The 21,088-nt window shown below is 41.9% G+C and overlaps 1 protein-coding gene across 18 annotated transcripts in view; it reads right to left on the reverse strand.

Annotated features, from left to right (window-relative positions):
• foxp1b (forkhead box P1b) overlaps positions 1-21,088 on the reverse strand; it is a 149,579-nt gene that overhangs the window by 85,535 nt on the left and 42,956 nt on the right. For 13 of the 18 annotated variants that reach the window (XR_006843025.1, XM_046384756.1, XM_046384751.1 and 10 more), the window contains one exon: positions 14,474-14,540. The exons of 3 other annotated variants lie outside the window; for them this stretch is intronic. The gene's annotated coding sequence lies outside the window, so the exon portion shown is untranslated. Of the gene's footprint in view, positions 1-14,473; positions 14,541-14,816; positions 19,287-21,088 lie in introns of those variants that run through there. 2 more of the 18 variants (XM_046384758.1, XM_046384766.1) reach the window with 2 other exon arrangements.

Consider the following 21,088-nt stretch of genomic DNA (forward strand, 5'->3'; position numbering starts at 1 on the left):
AGACATGAGGGGGGGGGAAAAACCCTCTTTTTATTATTAATGGAGTATGTCAGCTTTTATTCTGACCTGGAAAAAAAGCTTTAAAAAGAACCAAAATGATAGAAATTCCATGAGATCAAAACAAGGCAGCAACAGTTTGTACAAAAAGAACTGGCTGTGCTGTTGATTAATAGATGTCTGCCTATTCTTTGGGGGAGTTGCTTGCAAAACAAAACAAGTGTTTGGAACAAACACTGGATAATAAAAAAAAGGTCAGAGTTTCTGTTTGTTTACAGTTTGTTTTGTTTTCCCTGCTCCAAATATGGAGAGTACAGTACAAACAAGAGTCACATGTGTGTCCCACCTGACCAGACAGGTTGAAGGTTAAGAACAGCCGGCGGCCAGAGCTCATCAGCCCTGCCTCCCCCTCTCCCCTCGCTGGAAATCTAATGCCTTGTCCCCCTGTCATGCTTGCATGGAATTCACCGGCTCAAACAAGTCAGCAGTCGATTCAAGGTAGGGTCGGCTCGCGCAGCTGTGCTTTGACCCTTCTTCATGTTCTGTTTTTCTTTAATGCTCATGACAGTAAAACCTCGGCAGCCACCTGCTTGGATTCACCAAGTTCTCACACAGCCCTTGTTTACACAAGCACACAACAAAAGCACAACATTTCGCGGGTGGGAGATAAAGACACACCAAGGAGGAGACAATGGGGAGAGATTCAATTTAGGGCTGTTTAGGTTCAGCTTGGTTGCTAGACTAGACAACACATCAGCATGTACCAAAGGTGCAGAATGCTTCTCAAGGTTTGTCTTGTGTTCCGATGTATTTTGGCTCCTGGTTCGAGGGGAAAAGCCAGAAGACAAACAAACAAAAGCTGTATGTTAAATAATCCATTATCGCAGCTCTTATCACTGATAATAAAGTACTCAGAGAATACTTCTCTTGGAATCATCCACCACACACACATAAGAAACTGGGCTAAATCCCAATAACCCTTCCAAACTGCAGTCCCACACCCGTCCGCATATTACGTGCAAAAGGGCCCCTCTGCAAACCAGAACCGCCTCAATCAAAAAGACTCAATCTGGACTCACTCACTGCTCTGACTACATCTCTCCAACCGCTCTCTGCTGAGGGGAACTAACGGCAGGGATGACATTCTGCCAAAGAGGACTTCACAGTCAGACCAAACAGCCATGTAATCTTGTCAGCCACTTCAAGCAAGTCACAGATAAGCAAAGCATATCTCCAGACTACTGTGACAATACAGCGCCCCGCCTCCTGCAACCAATACCTCCATCTCAAAACCCCACATCCCTGCACCACACGAGACACAGTCATCAACTTTCCAAGTTCTTCCCAGACCTTGTGCGAGGCATAAGCAGACCACTCGTGCTAGCAAACAAAGCAGCTGTTTGTTTAATAAGTGATTGCTGCCATGGCTACAGTAAACAGGGGAAGCGGGGTTTGTGTTTATGAACAAACACATCTCCTTGCAGGAGCCATTTAATATTAACCAGGTGGAATGATCAGCCGATTTCCTAGGTGACACACGGGGCAGGCATAGTGTAAACAGGTCCTAGGAGGGAGAGGGAGAGGAGAGGGAGGAGGGGACCAAGCTTTGGGGAATCAAGGTCGATGCAAATGCAAGCCTTCGCCTAGAATAAACAGCAAGGCAGAAGTCAAGATAAACAAAAAGTCATTCTCCTGACATCTGAAGACGCATTAAGCTGGTGCGATGCAGCTGCGAGCGAGCCACCGCGCATTAGAACAAGAGGGGTGATGGCGGGGTGGACAGCCGGCGATGTGGTCTCCAATGGAAACACATCATTGTCAGGCAGAATCGAGTGCTTCTTCCAGACCCAACAAACAGTGGCTCTTCACAACAGCGCAGTGAGGAACTTGTAAAAACATGTTAAACATTTACTTTGTTCAATTATTCAGTAACTGGGTTTGCGGAAATGACAAAGGGTGTCTGAAGGCCCCAAGAGCTGGCACATCAGGGCACAGAGTGGAAAAAAAAAAAAAAAAAAAAACAACACAAAGAAGGAATTATGTGGAACTGAATGGACCTTTAGCTATCATAAATCAAAGTGTGTGGCTTTGATTACTTAGGTTTGACTTACAACAAATCCTGACTTACTTCACCTGCTAGATAAAACACTGTATTGTCCAAAAATGAGTAGTCATTACAAAAGAAGAGATAGGTAACATCGTGTAAGGACTTTCAAGCTGCACGTCACCTTGACCATGAATTTTTCATGTATACAACAACATGCCATCTGCTGAGCTGAAGCCATCCGATGAGGTTTCTCTACCTCTAGTTTTCTATCTTTTCAGTCTCCCCTGGTTTCATCTAGTCTTCCCCCAAAAAATCTACTCCCCCATGTAAGGAACACATATTTATAACACACTGGGACAACTGTGACAGGATTCTTGAGCATGAAATCTACATCCACGAGCAGGGGAAAAGAGGCTCCACATCCGAGCAGTGGAGAGTATGATGATTTATACGAATATCGAGCTGTTAACATGTTACCAGCTCAGATAAATTAACAATAAGGAGGGTACTAGAAGGCAGACTCCAGTGGAGAAGTTGAGTAGATTTGTGATTTCATAAAATACACAAACCAGTTTGTCTCCTTTGCATGAAGCAATCTGAGAAACACCTCTGTGTAAAGGCCTGCTGTGCACAGACAATGACGGAATGTGCCAAAGTAAGGCAGGCCACGGTATTTTTAGTACAACTAGGGCCGATAGAGACTAAGTAAATAGAGAAGTCTAATGAGTTTAAATCTGGTTGTACACGAACGGAATAGTAATTCTGGGATGTGGAGCCTCTTTTAGGAGTGGTTCGCCACACATTTTCTCGGCGACTCTCCTTCATTTGACTTTGATAATCCCGCTCACATGCGGCTCATGCCCATTAACACTGCAGCGAGAGGACAGACACCAGGAGACAGGGGGCCTCCTTTTCTGACCACGGGGCAAAACGCACAGGAAAAAAAGCAGCCGTTGCTTCCCTCAAGCTCATCTTACCAATTAGACCTGTCAAACACACATACCCAAAGACAAACACAACTTCAATCTAACAGCATCCTGTGGGATCTGCAAAAGCGCTTATTGTTTTAACATTACTTAAAGTGTGTCATATATTTTTAATCATTTTTACTAAAATTCATGGAAGGGGTGTTCCCATGGGTGCGGGAATGTGAACTTGTAGAGAGGAAATATGTCAGATGCATTTTCCTGGGAAAACCAAGGTTAGCCTTAACGAACTTGTCTAATTAATAATGCGTACCTACGCAAAGAGAGGACAATATTATTAGAACGGCTGTCTTTTGGGGAGAAGTCAACCCACTGGGGTGCACACTTCCTTTGTGAGCTGACAACATGTAGCCTAATCATTTTTGAGAAAAGCTTTGCAGTTCTGTTAAATCATTAGGACAGGCTTGTGGCAAACCATCGCTCTACAAGTAAGCTGCTAATTAAGTAAGTCATCAAGTGTGATGCATTTATTACGATTCCTCTCCCAGTACCATGTGTGAAAACGGGAAGAAACTGTAGAGTCTGGCCTGACCCCTGCTATTTAAATGATTCTTAGCACTGTTTAATGTTTCTCTACAGTCAAAAACACACAGCAGGTGTAGCTCTCCCACTTCTTTTGTTTAGAGTTACTCACACAGAGATTAAGTTAAGCTATTGATTTCCCAGATGCAATCATTAACCTTTACAGACAATTAATGGCATGGAAATGCAATGGCTATTTGATTTCAAAAGTATCTCACCTACAGTGCTCAGTGACTGCTTCAAATGCGGGCATCTGTAACACAATAGCCATTTTGCTATTAGGCAGGTGATTCACTGTCACTGGCATGGGAGTGGTCTTATTCACTGACCCCTCCTGCTGCTTCTGAAAGAGCGTGGCACTGGGGTCGTTTAAGCCTTAGAAGCATGTTATTATTTTAAAAGCCTCAGCTTCCCAGAGAGAGGACAGAGAGGGTTAAAAAGGAAGGGAGTTTGTGCCTTTCATTAAACAGTTAAACTGAAGATAAAAGATGAGGGGCTAAATACCAAAAGACCTTAGATGAATTTCTGTGTTTTAATGGAATCAGGTTTTAACAACTCTTTTTTTTTGTTGGTTAAATACAGCCCATGTCAGGAGGATGTGTCCCACTCATAAAGCAGCACAACGACAATGTACAGTGGCACTAATACAAGGACATAGTTCATCATGACATTTTCTGCAATTCCCAACTGATTAGGGTCATTATGTTGGGGGCCTGATTTATGTTGTCATTTCCTCTCACCGATCCTGCATCAATGAATCTTAATGAATTGGTAAATAAGGGTGAAGATTACACTGTGTGACACTGCAACATTTCTCACCCTCAACAGCCAAGAGTTATGTAGCCAATTAGAGACTAACAGAGAAAATTGGCTGGCAGAAAAATAATATTCTTTATGGTCCAAAATGGGGGAGCATTCTCAGTGAAGGGCAATTGTATCGTCAGTGTTAAAGTCCATAAACCAGCCTCCTAACCCATCATCGAAGCACGCAGGGAAGACAGTGGATGGAAGCTGCAAGTTTAGACTATTGTGGGGCTGTACATCCGCTGAGCTGTTGAGCCCTATGGTGAACCAGAGTTCTTAGCATTCACCGTGGCCCACCTCGCGTGTTTTATCAGCATAAATACACCCCTGTATGACAAACATGTTTACCTTCTCAGTGCAAACATCAGACAATCAGACGCCATGAGGTGTGCATCCCTAATGAAGACATAGGAGCTTTTATCAAAGCCAGCCGTGTGTCTCTGTCAGAAATATTCCTCTTTAATACAGACATGAAAAAGTGTTCGTGCAAAGAAACCACATTATTTTCTCTAAACATATAATATTTTTCAATTAGCTTTTAAGGAGGGGAAAAAAAACATCCAAATGTCCTTCAATTTTATTTTCAAAGGAGGAATATGAAAATACAATCCCAATCAATGGATTTTACTTCTCATGTGCAGAACAAGGAATTCTGAAGATGGTTATGATGAGGGACAAAACTGTTTTTGTGTATCGCTAAAAAGCTCGACAGGCTTGTCTGCTTATTAATGCCAACTTCTTAAAAGAGCACTTAGAGTTATAATGAGAGCCTTTATGTATTACATATTGTGACTAGATTTAGTGTGAGGAAGCAGCTCTCCACATCAAACAAGATGGCCTACTATTAGGCACAGGGGCTGAGGGATGCTGTGTGAAAAGGAGTGGAAAATTAAAGCTGAAGCAACACAGGAAAGGGCTTAATTTACTGTCATGTACAGTATGCAAATGAGATTACTCTCAGCTTAACTGCATCATTTATGTCCATAATAACAGCATCATCATTACAGGGCTCAAATTAAATTACACTGTAATTAGCATATCAAAGTGATTGGTTAAAGTTTAAAACAAATACCCAATTTTGTTAATGAACATCTGTAATCACCATGTAGACTCTCAGTGAAAACATCCAAAACAAATATGTGTTTTGGAAAAGGGGAGGAATATCCCTCCCAAACGTCTGTGTGTGTGAGTGTGTGTGTGTGTGTGTATATACATCGTAGTGATGTTGGTAGGGTGGGGAGGGTGTTTTACCTGAGAGCTCCACACACTCAGGATATATTTCCCAAACTCCAGGAGATCAAAGATCCAATTTCCCACACTTGCCACTTCAGGAGCTCATCAATAAAATACTAATCACTTCACGCCTGATTCTGAGAATGGAGCCGCAGCCGAAGGCTTAAGGAGACTTCCATATCAGAAAAAAAACACCACCTCCATGCTGAATGTCTTGACTGTTGTTGAATGCGCACACACACACACACACACACACTGCACAGAGACTCACATAATTTGCAGTCAGCTTCATCCAATAGCTGTCCTGTCTTTTTTTTTCTGATAAACATGGTGAGTTTTTAACATCTTGCTCTGTAGCTCGGGCAGAGAGCACTTCTTCAGACCTCTGACACAACCCACAAACACCTTGTTTCATTTGCATATGAATGACAGTCAACCATTTTTTAATGTAGCACTTTCATCGTCCGTATAATATCGATATAATTCAGAATTTACTATGGCTTACATAACATAAAAAGTGAACTTGATCTTTCTTTACCCCTTTACTCTCCCAAAATGTCAGTTATACAAGAACCAAGCCCTATAAATACCTTTGTTTTCCACTTCTCACTATTATCAACACCGGTATTACTCTGCTTTTTGCTCTTAATTTAACAAAAAGGTAAAAAGCAGCTGTGGCGTATATCATCAGAAATGCTCTCGTCAAATTTTCAAAGAAGTGGCATCTTATTTCATTCATTAAGAAATCCATTAAAAGGCCTTATTCCTTGCAAGTATGTAAGAGATGTGCCTTTCAAGGTAGAGCCAGGGCAAATCCACTCCATCAGCTAATGACGGCACTCATTACACAGAGAAGCTGGCTAATGAAGGCGCGGTGGCCGGCCGATCCCCTCACCCAGCATAAAGCCCTATGAAATGCTAATATCTCACTTCTAATTAAAGGATACTAAGTCCAAATGCACCTTCACGGCTAGTAGCTGGCAACATAAATTTTATTTTTCAACACTACACTACACCCAGAGATGTGCCTGAGCAACATTCCATTAATTCATATTTAATACCCCCACCAGTCCTGGGCTTGCTTTGCTATATGCCTCTGCTCTCCTTCTCTCCTCTTTCAGTTTTATACTGAGAGCAGGCACATCATTATGCTTTCTAAGAGGTGTTTTTTTTGTTGTTGTCGGCGTTGCTTTTTGTTGGTGCACACAGCACTTTAATGTGCTGCCAGAAATAAGCACATACGTACACAACAGCCTTTTCAGTATGTGTCACAGGGGAAAGGTCAGAAAAAAAGGGAAAGAAAGAAAGAAAGAAAAAAAGGAAAATGTGCCTGGGCTGCACCTGTATACATTTACAGTGTTTACACATCTTTGGCTGTAAATATGTTTACAAGAAAACCTGCTGCCCTTCTCAGAAACTGACCTTGAAGCCAGTAAACAACCCTTTTGCAAAGTTCATTAATGTCAAAGAGGGTATAGTCTTTCTGTTCAGAGGGAAAAAACTAAAGGTCAGCACCATTAGCTTATCAACAAAATAAAACTGTAAAGGAGTTGAAATAGGCCCCAAACAAATATAAAGTACATAATGAATTAATGCCAAAGAGAAATGAAACAGCATGAATCTTGATTATTGTAATCACCCCTTGTTAAAATCATATTTTGACCACTTCCTGACAGGTCCTTTAAAGGGTATGCTACCAATATCAAAGTCACTGTGACTCAGAATATGCATTTCATCACTGGCCTTTTGCCAGTCAGATGAAGACTACAGATTTCAAATCTCTTCCAAGAACTCAAGAAAAGTGTTTACTCTGAACGTCTTATTCGCAGCTTTGATTCAGTAACAATATGTGACTGGGCACATTTTGTGAAAGATACAATTTTGCGAATAAATGGCCCCTTGAAGGACCAGAATCTTTCAAACTGCTCAAATCATAAAAAAAAACCCCAAAAAAACAAAAAAACAATGCTATCTTTGACTTGTGTTTATCCTTAAAATGTTAACGTATAAAGTTTTGCACATTTTAGTGCATCACTTGCCAAAGGGGAGCAGTAAAATGCCTGAATTTTAAGGTCAGTGTTAAGAACATATCACATGATGTCTGTTTGATCCCAGCCCAAGTATTTTCCCAAGGATTCTCTGGCTCTGTACTGTGTAAATCACGCAGTCTGACCTTCTACATTCCTCATGCTCTGTCCTCCCATTCATCCACAGGCACAGATAATACTGGGCAAATATCATAAACGTGAGGATTTTAGAATTGAGGTGAGGCTGCCATCATCTTCCACCAACTGGGGAAAAGAAAGTCCATGCATCTGAAAGAACCCTAATTCCACCTACTGCGAGACTAACCCGCGGTGAGGCAGCCTGACCCTAATGCCTGATGGACTATGCACTGTCCATGGAGAATACTCCCAGATGATTAGTAACAGGAGCAATGTCCTGTTTTAAGATTTTGATGACTTTTTACCTGGATTTTCCACTGATCCTACCACTTCTGCTTTATACAGAACAACTACGCTGTTACTGCTATGGAAGTCTTTAACATGTGAGGGACTTCAAAGGATAAATCACTACTTTATTCAATCTGCAATAAGAACACGACTTCTTTTGAAACCACAGCTGATGCTTCAGTAAACTTCAGAGTAATTATAATAAAAAAAAAGCCTCCAAAATGCTACATTTCCTCTGCACTCCTCTGGGTTTTCTGAGTTCATCCAAGTATCATGAAGGGCCTCTGAGTGTCGCCAAGATGTTTCCAGTTCAAACGCAGTGTCGGCTTTGGGCCAGGGCGTGACCTGCAGCTGAACCAGCCTTCTGCTCGGCCACAGGGAGGAGGGCAGCAGCCACTCCAAACAAATCACCCCAGCCAACCTCCCCCCATCCCGATAAATAACTTTAACACAGCAAACAGTTGCCCATCAGTCAACCTACACACGGCTAACATCGGGACAGGGACAGAGATCGATGGGCAGATACGGACAAAGAAAGACACAAGGAAGGGAAGAAAGACAAGAAGTGAGGGGACTGAGGAGGGGAGGGGAGGGAGGTGGGGGTGTACATTGTGAGGGCATCTAACAGTGGAGAGTAGATAAATATCACACGGGAGCCTGAGCCAAGCAGCGTGGAAGGCCAAGCACTGTAAGCCTGTGAAAGCCAGGCTATTTTGCCGAGCTGTGACATTTGTTTCTTATTGTCTAAGTGGCAGCTGAAAGCGTCTCCCTGCGAGGGCCCCTCGGCTCTGCTCTGGGCCGCTTTGACAGGGAGGTAACCATATTAGGACGCGTATGGTAAAGTAAACAATAACATAGTTGCAATGAGATGGAAATTTTTCAGCTAATGGTGTTTGTCATTCCTGTTTTCAGTGCACTGAGCAGCCCTGCGTGTGTGTGTGTGTGTTTTGTTTTTTTTTTGGTTTTTTTTTTTGTCGAGCCGGCCAGAGAGACTTTGTTTATGAAAACAACGCAGCAGCCAAGGCTAAAACCAGAGCAAAAGAGGGGAAAAAAGGAGAAAAACTGTAAATAAATATCAGTTTAAAAAAATGCCTCCCACCTTTTTCATTTGATTACATAAATAAACCCACATTTGGGTAGAAACAGCCGCTCGCTTTCCGCGTCCCTCCCAGGCCGTGTCCACACTACACTACGGAGGTTACGTCTGAAAAGCATATGTTCCTCACAGGTTTGGCCTTCCCTCCATATTCATCCACAAACTGTACTGTAAAATCACTATTTTATATTTGTGCTGTCTGACAAAAATGAGCAGGAAAGTGTCTCAGTAAGAACATTAAAATGTTGTGTTTGGCTACACTTCTCTCACTACTTTGCTTTAAAGAAATTAAACATTCAGCATCGTCTTAAAACCAGCAGCTGAACTAGAACTTTACACAGACTTTCACACCGGCATCAAAAAACCAAAAACCAAACTTCCACAAGCACATGTTTCGCAGAGACACGCAGATGGATTTTGCTTCTAGTGTGGACAGGCCTTTAGTGCAGGAAATATTTGCCATTAAGAACAAGCATCACTTAAAGATTTTAAAATTGAACTTTATGGCCACATTTAAGGATGATACTCAACCATTATGAGGTTGCGTAGGATGCAAGTGCGGATGATGTCAGTTTTTATAAATTATCTTCACATTCATCTGTTAGAATGTGAACGCAGCCTCAAGAAAAAGGCTTCACTTAGCTGAAATCTTTAATTCTAATTCAGTATTCAAAATGTATTTTAACATCATCCAAGCAGTCAGTCAAGGGAATGAGTGGGAATAGTCAACAACATTATGTGAATCAGACATATGGACAAACTCACAGTTGAATGAAATAACTGAGATTCTATTTGATATGTCGGGTTTGAAAGGCTCCATTTCTCACATGCTTTAACAACACGTTGAGCTATTAAAAAATAAAAAAAAAATGTAGCCCATAATCTGCTTTATGTTTCACTGGTCACTTGTCCTCCTCCCTGTTCACTCCCTTTTCTTTTTGGCTACCATGCTATCTTTTCCAGGTTAATAAAAGGCATCGCTGCATGTTTTTGTATACGCAAGAGTGGAAAACAAAGACATTTTCCAACCCTTTCTCATGACTCAGTGGTCAGCTATTCAAAGAAAAAGAGTTTTACCTCAGCTCAGGCTGAGATAAAGGAAAATTTTCAAAGCTCATAATGTGCCATTGTTCACCTGCATTTTTATAGGCATGTGACAGTCAACTATAGAAGGAGGGAGTAGAAGGAGACATGCAACTCTTCCACTTCTGTCCTCTCCACTTTCTTTGTTTGCTTTTTACCCACTTCTCTCCAGCTCTCTGTCTCTCTCGGCTGCATTCCTAATCTCGCACCAAAAATGCAAGCTGTTTATTTGCGTATGGCTGAAGCCATTCCATTAAGTAGCCCCACCAGGTGCCTTATCCCTAAAAGGGATTTGTTTTCTAAAATAAACGGAGAAAGCAAAGCACTGCCAAAGTGATATTTACCATGACATGAAGTGATTGCAACAAAGTCAAAACTATCCAAATAAGAATCACTGTGTCTTGTAGGAACTTTTTGCAATTTCCTTACATAGTCAGAAACCTTCTCCAGTCAGACTGGAAGCCATAAACAAGAACCCTTTTAATGTGTCACAGTATAGAAATGTATAACACTGATTTTGGAAGCAGGGACAGTCTGTACATATATTAAATTATATTTGATATTCGACAAAAAACAACTTTTCAATTTCATTTTCAGTCATTTTGCTCAGAAGACAATAAATCAGACCAAGTTATTAGTTCTATTTCGTCGTTTCTGAAGCAGAGACACAAGGCCAAAGCTAAAAAAGAAAGCTCTGACACCTTTTCTCACTTTTGTGATTTTCTTTTCATCTTGCCGTAAGACAACTCATCTGCGGATGGAATTTGCTTACTCCTGCCGCCTCAGTCAATCTCACACAAAAACTGTGTCACAATAGCAGTCTGCACCTGGTAGCAGCCTGACGTTATCAAAGCTCCTCACACTCAGAGCAGACCAGAGTTTATACATCCATCAATATGTTTCAGACCAAAAGAAGACATGCCTGTTTGATGTTGATAGAAAAAGAAATTGAACCTTGCCAATGGTGTTTTCCCCTCCCAAAAAAGATATTTTAAGTAGCTTCGAGATAACACATCTGCGATAACGCTATCAGGACAACTCTTTCTACCTCACAGCAGAAGATAATGCACACGAAAGTTGTAGAAGATGCATGAGAGAATAAGAATGTTGCACTACTGTGTGACATAATGTATTCAACATAAGACAAGCATTTAACGGTGCAACCTGTTTAGCCAGAGGTGGGCGATCTGCCAGGGTGTGCTTTGATAGCAGCTGATGCAGCCACAGGAGCAGAGCATCAGATAGGTAAAAGCAGACGGCAGCCAGGTGAGGGTATTTAGAAGCCTTTGACACATCCTGTGATCTCAATCAACAGGAAAAGGCAGAAGCATGCCGTCGCTTTACGTCTCTGCCTCGGTCTCCATTGTGACTTCTTTGTAAGGGCCGATAATTTTTTCATTTTCACGCTGCCTTGCATCTATTCTGCCTGTCAGTGTTTTTAACTACAGCAGCCACGCTCACAGAGTAGATTACGGTACTTACAGTGCATGAAAAACACAGCAACAAAACTGCCAGTGACAGAAACGTTTAACTTTCTCGCTAGAAATCTCCCCCATGTGGCACTTTTGCTGCAGCGAGTTGTTTATTATGTTCCAAGCTAGGCATAAGCGATTAAAGGAGCTCTCAAGAATCAAAGTGTTATAAATGCATGGAAACACAGCCGGCTGTAAATGCCACAGAATTAGAAGCTTACCAAGCCTAATACTAATACATGGCAATTTTCAGCTTGATGCTGATATAAAGAAATTACTTTTTTGAAGTAAGCAATAAATGCAGTCAAGGGAACTATTACAGAGGTCCTATTTTCATCCCAGCATAAATCTGCACACGACCTTTCTGTGGGTCCAACTCATGAATCCACTTGTTTATTCTTAACACTTCCATAAAAAGTGGATTAAACAATGCAACGTCAACAGCTAAAACTGAGGCGATACAAACCGAGGCATTTACAGCAAAGGAAGAATTATAAGAAACTGAGTGTTTGTGTGATGTGTTATTCCCTCCCTTACATGGATTCATGAAATTCAAATGAAGTCCAGCGTGAAATGATAACATTTTTGAAGCCCTCAAAACAGAGAAACATGTTTTGGACATCTGTGGATTCTTCTAAGTAGAGGCACTTTTTCTGGAAAGTTGCATTTGAGCAGGTCTAAATAAATTGGCCAAACAAGCAGTCTTACGTGCTCGCAGTACACATCAGAGGCAGCGCTATCACACAGATGTGTTCATATGATGATAAATACTCTGCTTTCAGACTGTTTTTAGGCTTTTCTTGCATTTCAAATTTCTCTTCCTACAATTAACCATAAAAAAAAGCAAGGTTGGTCCACATTCAGACTAAAATCACCGCCATGCTTCTTCACACACACACATACATATACTGTATTAAGAGTCTATTGCACTTTGAAAGAGCTTTAAACACCAAGACATAGTAATCCCATAAGCTGCCACAGGGATTTAGCATTAGTGATGCGATCAAAACCACACTGGAAAGTAGTGTCAATAATTAGGCTGATTTTGCCACATTAACATTAATTGCAGAACCATTTGGAAGACTTCAGGACTGATCCTACATCTGGAGCAGGCCCCTGAACTGCCTGCTCCAGTGGACCTCACTATGCAGAGAATGCACTCCAGATAAACAGCAGCAACACGAATCCTCCACCTCAACTTTCTCTGTCTCTGCTTTCCAAATGTGGGGGTGACTACTGAGTCAAACAAATGAGGACTATGGGCTGTTAAACAGACTGCGGTGAAGAGGATCCTGCAGCTATTGCTAACTGTAGCGATGGCAGTCACAGCTGCCTTTGTTTTTTATGAACCCTACAACAATGCTGCAGCAGTTACTATTTAAGAAGAGAACATTTAGGGATATGCAATATGTGCTTTTCTTCCAACCAGTAAGCAATTAATACCTGTTTCGCATGTGTGACGTTACAACTGCCAACAACAGCATGAATCCTTTTTCATTGTGTTTACTGGGTCATTGGAAACCATCTTCAAAGACGTGTACACTCAGCTACTGTGTCAGAATGTATTGATGATGTTTTTGTTCAATCACTGAAAGCAATCTGTTTTTGTATCATCAGCTCTATTTATTGGCTATCGTATAAATTTCATTCCGTTATGTCACACCTGAGAAAAAAAAGTGTCAGTGACGGCTTTTTGTTAAAAATCAGAAACAGCATTTTGTTTCAGCTTAGCATAAAAACAAAATATCAACTATTGGCATAAGCTTATGGAAATAAGGGCATGGAAATAACTCAAGTAAAGCAGAAACAAGCAGTGTTATCCTTTCTAATTTTACTAATGAGTACGTCCTGGTATCCCTCTTCAATCACTAGTTGCAATCCCAAGAATTACTTAACAAATATCATTGATCGGGACAGCCTTGTTGCTGCCTGATAGCCTCAAACTGGCAAAGCACTGCTCAAATGTAAAGTCGTTACCTGGCACACTGCGGCACATGGCCTGCCTGTCTACCTGCAAGCCCCAACATGTTGGTGGAGGGGAAGAGTGAGAGAGAGACAGAGAAGAAATAATACAGACAGACAAAAAAAAGAGAATGAGAGGAAGAGATGACGAAGAGGTTGAAGCTGTATGAGACAGAAAACAGACATGCTCCTCCTCTGAAGCCCTGAGCTCTTGAAGTGTTAACACTCACCCTCCATACACACACACACACACAGAAAAACTTCCCAACAGTCCTACTCCGCCTCACCAGAACGTTCCAGCCAAGAGTTCATATCCTGGGGGCCCCAAACCCTCTCAGATAGTGAGCCGGGTGTGAGGAGCTAACATGGGATATCCACCAGAATGGATGAGATGCCAACGTTAGCAGCACTGAGCGCAGTAAACCCCCCCTCCCATCACCACCTCTTGTTTGGTAAACATGGCATTAGCATATCTCAGCTTATCCAGAAAAATGTCAACATGCACAAACAGAGAGACACCTCCTCAGCAGGTTCTTATAGTGCAGCATAAAGCTAACTTCTCAGACTAACTCCCTTTTGACCTTCAGGGAAACTCTTCCTTTATTACTCACCAGGCTAATCTCAAAACACTGACAGAGCGCACCTGCCGAGGCCCCCACCACCACCAACTGTCCCACCCTCTTGCCCTGCACATACGCACTGAAAATACAGTACACAAACAAGACAGCCACACTGAACTCAGTTAATTACTAAGCCAATTCAATAAGGCATTCACACACATGCAGAAGCCGGAGTCTGGTGAATGATTGTGTGTTTACCTTCTACAGTGACTTGCTTATTTAAAGCAATCTTCAGTTCCAGCGGTGGTAAAACAGCCTCCTTGCCCTGCGGACAAGAGATTGAGAATTATTTATAGTTACGAAATAATTACCACTGCAGCACATGATGCATGTTGTCGGCACCCAAGAGCCAATTTACAGAAAGCGACACAGAGCACATGGGTGTAAACCAACGCTACATGGAGTTGCTATTGATTAGAATTGATGACCAGTGCACAGACAGTCTTATGCATGTTCAGAGGACACAGCAGACAGAGATCAACCCTCTGCATTCCCGAGCTCTTTTGCTTCCCTTTGTATGAAGCAACACCGGTCAGCGTACCTTCCTTTGCTCCTATGGACACACAGTCACCATATCAGCTCAGAGCAGGGCAGAAGGCGTCTTTCGTTTGTCGTCCTGTAGCCTACTATTGTCACCGTCATGCACATTTCCATGTGTCTGTTAACTACAACTACACCCACTGATGATAACAACTGAACAATGGGGCTGTTTGAAGTGAGGGAATGGTTTATTTGCAAGACAAAAACTTTTCATATTGCTGACAGTAGAGGCACTTCTTGCTTCCCCACCCCCCTGGTGGTGAACACAGTGGAGCTGTGCTTGCTCTGCCCTGACACAACTCCCCCTGGGTGGCCCTGATCTGCATGCACACAGTTTTCTTAACTGAGCACTCAACCCAGGAAAGGAAAGGTGGAAAAGAGAGAGCGAGAGAGGGAGAGACAAGGAAACAAAATCTTATTTTTATGGTAAACTGAGAAGTGACTGTGGGGCAATATCTCAGGTGCATTTGAATAAAAGCATTAAAGCATATCCAAATACGAAAGGAGGAAAAAAATGCTCCAACTCCTTCTCCCACCGTTCTTTTTTTTTTTTTTTGCCGTTTACATTTGGCAGTCAAAACTGTGGCCAGGCAAGTGTTTATCTAAAGCAGACTGAGCACAGATAAAAACACACTGGTCCAACTTGTCCGGTTTTACATTAATTATGTGTTAAATGCCCTCGCTGAAAACACGAGTCAACACTCGGCTCGCTCTGAACCCTACTGAGAGTTGAACAATCATCCAAAATGGACCATTCCCACACAACTACCCTATTATTGTGATTCATTACACTTCAATTAACATATCATCAATGGAATCGTAAATCAATGGCGAGAGGTGACAAATGACAGATATTTTCAGTTTCAAACTACTAAACATCATTAATTCCCATCACCTGAAAGAGCCCCGGGAGCTAAATGAGTTTACCCAACGCATAACATCCATTTAGATAAATGTTCTATCATTTTAATGACGGAAAATTTGTATTGCAGAAAAAAGGCAACGACGGGATCCTGATAGCAGCTGTACGCCTTTTCTCTGGTAATATAATGCCCATCTTGTAATGCCTAAACAGATAATTGTCTCCATTTCAAACAGCACAAGGCTGTAATACTGCCATTTAGAACAGTGGGGGAGCGGAGAACGTAGGGTGAGGATAAACAAGCACATGCTGCTTCACCCGGTTGGGAAAACCGAGCCCATCACACACTCCCACATTGAGATTTTAGGGAATAGAACAACTCCTGGTTGAGATAATTACCCACCTAGGTGGGTTATGTGCATGCTCAGTGAGAGGTTTAGGCTGAGAATATGATTCAAAATGCAACAATTTCAAAAGACAATGGAAACTAAGGAGCATTTTGCAAGGTTCCCTTGTAAAGTCGAGAGAGGATGTTGTAGGTGTGCTGTGTTAAACAAAGTGGAAAATAGGACAACAAAGACTTCTGACAAAGAAATCTCCAACTAGTTTCACAATTCTTGTATGCAAAAGACAGCATGACCGTCAGCCCGATAGCTTTAGAGGATCGGATGATCCAAATAAATATTTCCGGTCTCTATGCAAATAACACAAGCATCATTGTAACTGAGGGAGGGAAAAAACACACAAACACCCTATTTTCAGAGGAAATGGACAATCAGAAGGGTTTTTTGCTATGGAAATGAACTGCAGTGGTTACATCTAAGCGCGAACAAAGGTTCATTTTATTCTGTCCACAAACCTGTGAAGTGGACTTCCCTATTTGTGAGGAGGTCACGGCTTCACAATATGCTCTCTAGTCCCAGGTATGTTATCGGTGCCTTTGGCTTTGTTGTAAGATTGCATGTTCAAAATATGAATTAATACCCCTCCACTGAAACGCACCCAATCGCAACAAAAGGCCCACATTCACTGTGGAAAGCTCTTCAGCTCCTCTAATGGACAGGCTCTCCTCTCTCTTCACACTGTGCAGACAAAAAGATGAGGGCCCATGAATATTTACCACTAAGTAAAGTTATTCCATTAATTACTCTAAGCACGCTTAATACTGTATCTGTGGCTACTTCTGTGGCGGCTCGTTAATGAACCTTCACACATCATTACCATATTAATTAATGCTCAACTCAATGGCTGTCAATAGGAGGCTGCCATAGTTGTCTCTCGGTTCTTTGCAGCTCATGCGGGATGTTTCGATCACTTAGTATCAGCATCTGAATAGATTCACAGCATCTATTTATCATGCCAGGGCCTATGTGTGCTTGAATGAAAAAAAAAAGTGGCCTTGTTTAACACTCCTCAAGCCTGGTGGATCTGTATTAAGAGCATTGTGTAAATAAGAAGAGGGCGTAGGAGGGTTGTGTAGAGTCAGTGATATCTATAAACAGGGTCACTGGTGTTTGTTTTTAGGGTGTGTGCAGGAGAATTTCCAAGTCACTGTCTGTGCTCTGAAACACAGAGAAATCTAAAGCATGACTCACTTCTCGACAAACGCAGCTGCTTACTGTACAATCTGATCTACGAAAAGGGCTGACTGCACACTATTTTCTCCCTCTGTTCTTGTGAGCTTTTATTAAGAAGGACTTATTAAATGAAAAACACGGCTAAGTCTCGTAAAAGACGAAAGAAGTCAGCATTTGAAAAAGTGAGAAAACAAGAACTTTTTTTTTCCCCTTTTTGATGTGATTGGCAGGATCCTGGCATTATATTGTAACACCCACACAGACTGTAAACAACAGCACTTTCTGACACGCAAACAGACTTAAAACCCACCAATTAAACCCAAATTCAATCCAGCCAGCCCTTATTCTGGGTGCGTTGTTTTTTTTTCTGATTCTCTTTTCTTTTCTGTAAGCTTAAAAGGCAACAGTGCAGTCTGGTGAATGTCAGGCCTGTCTGATCCCCCAGATTCTTTGGACCTGCCCTCACATTTTGCTGAGCTAAGAACAAAGTACACAGAGTGCACACAGGGAGCTTTGCTGCCTTAATACCAAGGAAGTGGAATTTCACTCCTAACCCAAAACAAACACGGCCACACATTTCTTTACACTATTTAAATGAGCTCATTGAATGCAAAGAGTCCTCCATCTAGTTGATATCCAGTGCACACTACTCTGTGCCTTCAGGAAGTCTAATCTATTGATCCATCAAGGAGGAAAAAAAACATCAGAAAACTGTACTTTTGAGAATTATTGTGTCTGCTGAGATGTCACAGCTGGGGCAGTTCGTGAAATTAGATCAACACAGTCAAAATGTTCAGTCCTGATCACATATGTACAGTACAGTACAGGGCCAACACACAGCAAGCACTATGCAATCCTATTTTTAAAATAAATTTCTTTATACCCTGTGTTTTATCATTCAGGCTCTACAATGTCTGTGATTAATGCATCACATATATTTTTTCTTGATTAACTGATTAAAATAGTCAGTCCAAAACTCTGAAATACTTAGTTTATTGTTGTCTAAGACAATAAAAAAATCAGCCCAATCATTTCAGCTCCACACACACAACTGTTTGTAGCATGGAGTAGTACCTCCTACTCAGGACTTCCAGTAAAACCCATTGCTTCATCTCTACACCCTGAACTCCAACTGTGTAAGTCACTTACAGAACACACCTACAAACACACCCGCATAGACATGTACACACACATATATCCACCGGCGTCCCATAAAAGGCAAGAAGAGGAGGAGGAGGAGAAAAAAAAAATGAAAATGTGGAAAGACACACTTGACAGACTTACCCATGAACAGTTAAACAGACATCATCACACCATGTTCATGAAACATGTGCATGCATTGATGCAGATTCCCTCCAAGCACTGAGTGTTTTGAAATCCACTTGAGAAGAGGAGAAAACTGCCAGTGAAAGTAGCAGGTATGGAGTAGCTGAAGTAGTGTGTGGTAGTTGAGTGTGTTTGTGTGTGTGTGTGTGTGTGAGAGAGAGAGAGAGAGAGAGAGAGAGAGAGAGAGAAAGACCTAGTGTCCAGGCTGCAATGCTGAGAGGACTGGAGGTATGTGGTCTTAACACAACAAAAGCTGGTGCCTTGCTCTAGATTAAATATGCAGAAAGAGGCCCCCTTTGCATAAACACAAACACTCAGCAAATGAAGAACTGGCACAGAGCAGAAGCCTGCTGAGAGCCCTACCTGTCCCGGCCTCTTTTAATTAGACAAGAGCAAGCAGAACAAATGAACATCAACACGGTCACACAAGGCAGAACAAAAGGAAGGCGGGGGGAGAAGAAAATACTTCCTCAGTCCTCAAAAATGTCCTTAATGAGAAAAACAGAACTTTATAGAGAAGCTGTAAAAAATGGGTTCATAAATTTCATAAGTCGCAAAGAAGTTTTTTTTCCTGCATGATTGTCTCATTAGATACCGTGTGTGAGTACTCGACACTGAAATAATAAATAAATGCTAATTATTTTGTGAAATGTCTGAAAAAATTACAGTTTTATCTGTATTTGTAATGTACTTAAGTATTTCCATTTTCTGCTACTTTATACTCCTAGTTCACTACAATTCAAAGGGAAAAACTGTACTTCGTACTCTGCTACTTTAAGACAATTTTAGTTTCAGATGTAGTTTAATACTACAAAACTTAATCATGAATTACATGTAGTACTATAGATGAAGATTTAGCGTAACTGATCCCGAGGGAACACTCACTGCATATCCAGTTGTTAAACCACAATGTGGTATTATTACTTTTACTTTAGTACAAGATCTCAGTACTTCTTCCACCTTTTCAAGAATGTAACCAGAGCATGAAGACTTCAACACCACTTAATTACAACCTAAAACACTAATTAAAATGTAAAATATCAAATTTAATTAATTTAAGTAGGTCATTTTTTGGTGTGGCTTTTCATTAAATTATGTCCTGGATTTAAGAAAAAAAAAAAAAAAGATACACCTTGTGATCCCTTAATTCATCTGCCTCTCCTCTACACTCCTCCTAGTGGAAATGGGAGAAAAAAAATCAAAGCTGAATTTTAAACAGCAGAAAAATGTGAAAATATGAAATAAAAGATAAAAATTTGATTTACACCAAGGGCCATTGTCCATGTCTTTCCTTCTAAAGTGTCTCTCCACCTCCCTCTTATTCTCTTCATCTGTCTCTCCCTCCATTTTTTTCTCATTTAGAACAAGAATGCAGGAGTGTGTGAGGGCTGTCAGGGAGGGGGGTGGGGTGCCCGAGCCCCTCCGGAAAATCTGAAGAGTGGAGTCAGAAGCTGAGTGACACATACTGATGTGGCCAGTCAAATATGTCATTTTCATGTGAAACCCTCTCATATGGATCACGGGTGAAGGGGGAGGGCGGGGCTAAGGGTGGGTCGACACCAGGGGAAGGGGAGGCTGTAAAGGGTGGGAGAGAGGGAGAAATTGAAGGGGTGAGAGGGTGAGAGAGAGAGAGAGAGAGAAAGAGAGAGAGAGAGAGAGAGAGGAGAGCAGAAATGAGACCTCTGGAAAATAAACAGAGGGTAGGGTTTCAAAGGCGAGGGGGACAGGCATTCCATTGTTCAAGCCAATTATCAGTGGAAAATAATAACAACAGATGGATCCAGAGCGGCCAACTTGTGCTGGAGCACCCTGGCGCTGGAGAACAGATGATGAAATGTGAGAGTGCTGTCGGAGGGGTTGGGCTGTGAGGAAGGAGGAGAGGGAGAGAGAGAGAGAGAATGTATGTGTGTATGTGTGTGTGTGTGTGTGTGTGTGTGTGTGTGTGTGTGTGTGTGAGAGGCTGCCCCACAGTCTCTCATACACACACACAGATACACCAGATGTGAACTTCCACAAGGACAGCTTAATATGTGCTCTGTGGCCACCGCTAGTGCCACGCGGCTTTGGGCATACCAGAAGATGGCTTAGTCAACACCTCCATGTGTTCAAAAGGGGCGTCTGAAGTCAGATGACTCACATGGCTCCCGTGTTGCCCTGTGATAAATTCATATCTGTGCATTCCTTTTATGTTCGACAGAGCAGGCTCATTTGATGGTGAACACATGCTAAAAGTGAAGCGCTGTAACAACACTACAATGTGGAGTAGTTACAATGAAGATATATATTCTCTCTTCTTTTTTTTTGCCCAGGATTTTCCTTTCTTCAGATCAGCACATATCCCACATGACCTGTTGTGATGTTTTCATTTGATGTTTTCCAGCGTGCCTAACGTTCACAGGCAGGCAGATGCGACAGTGCAGCGGAGACAGACCTCATTGACTCCGGCTTCATTCACAGATCCCTCATATCAGCCACAGACTGACAGGCAGCGGAGGGGGCTGCAACCTT

This window comes from Scatophagus argus, chromosome 3 (genome assembly GCF_020382885.2).
Source record: "Scatophagus argus isolate fScaArg1 chromosome 3, fScaArg1.pri, whole genome shotgun sequence".
Taxonomy (NCBI): Eukaryota; Metazoa; Chordata; class Actinopteri; family Scatophagidae; genus Scatophagus; species Scatophagus argus.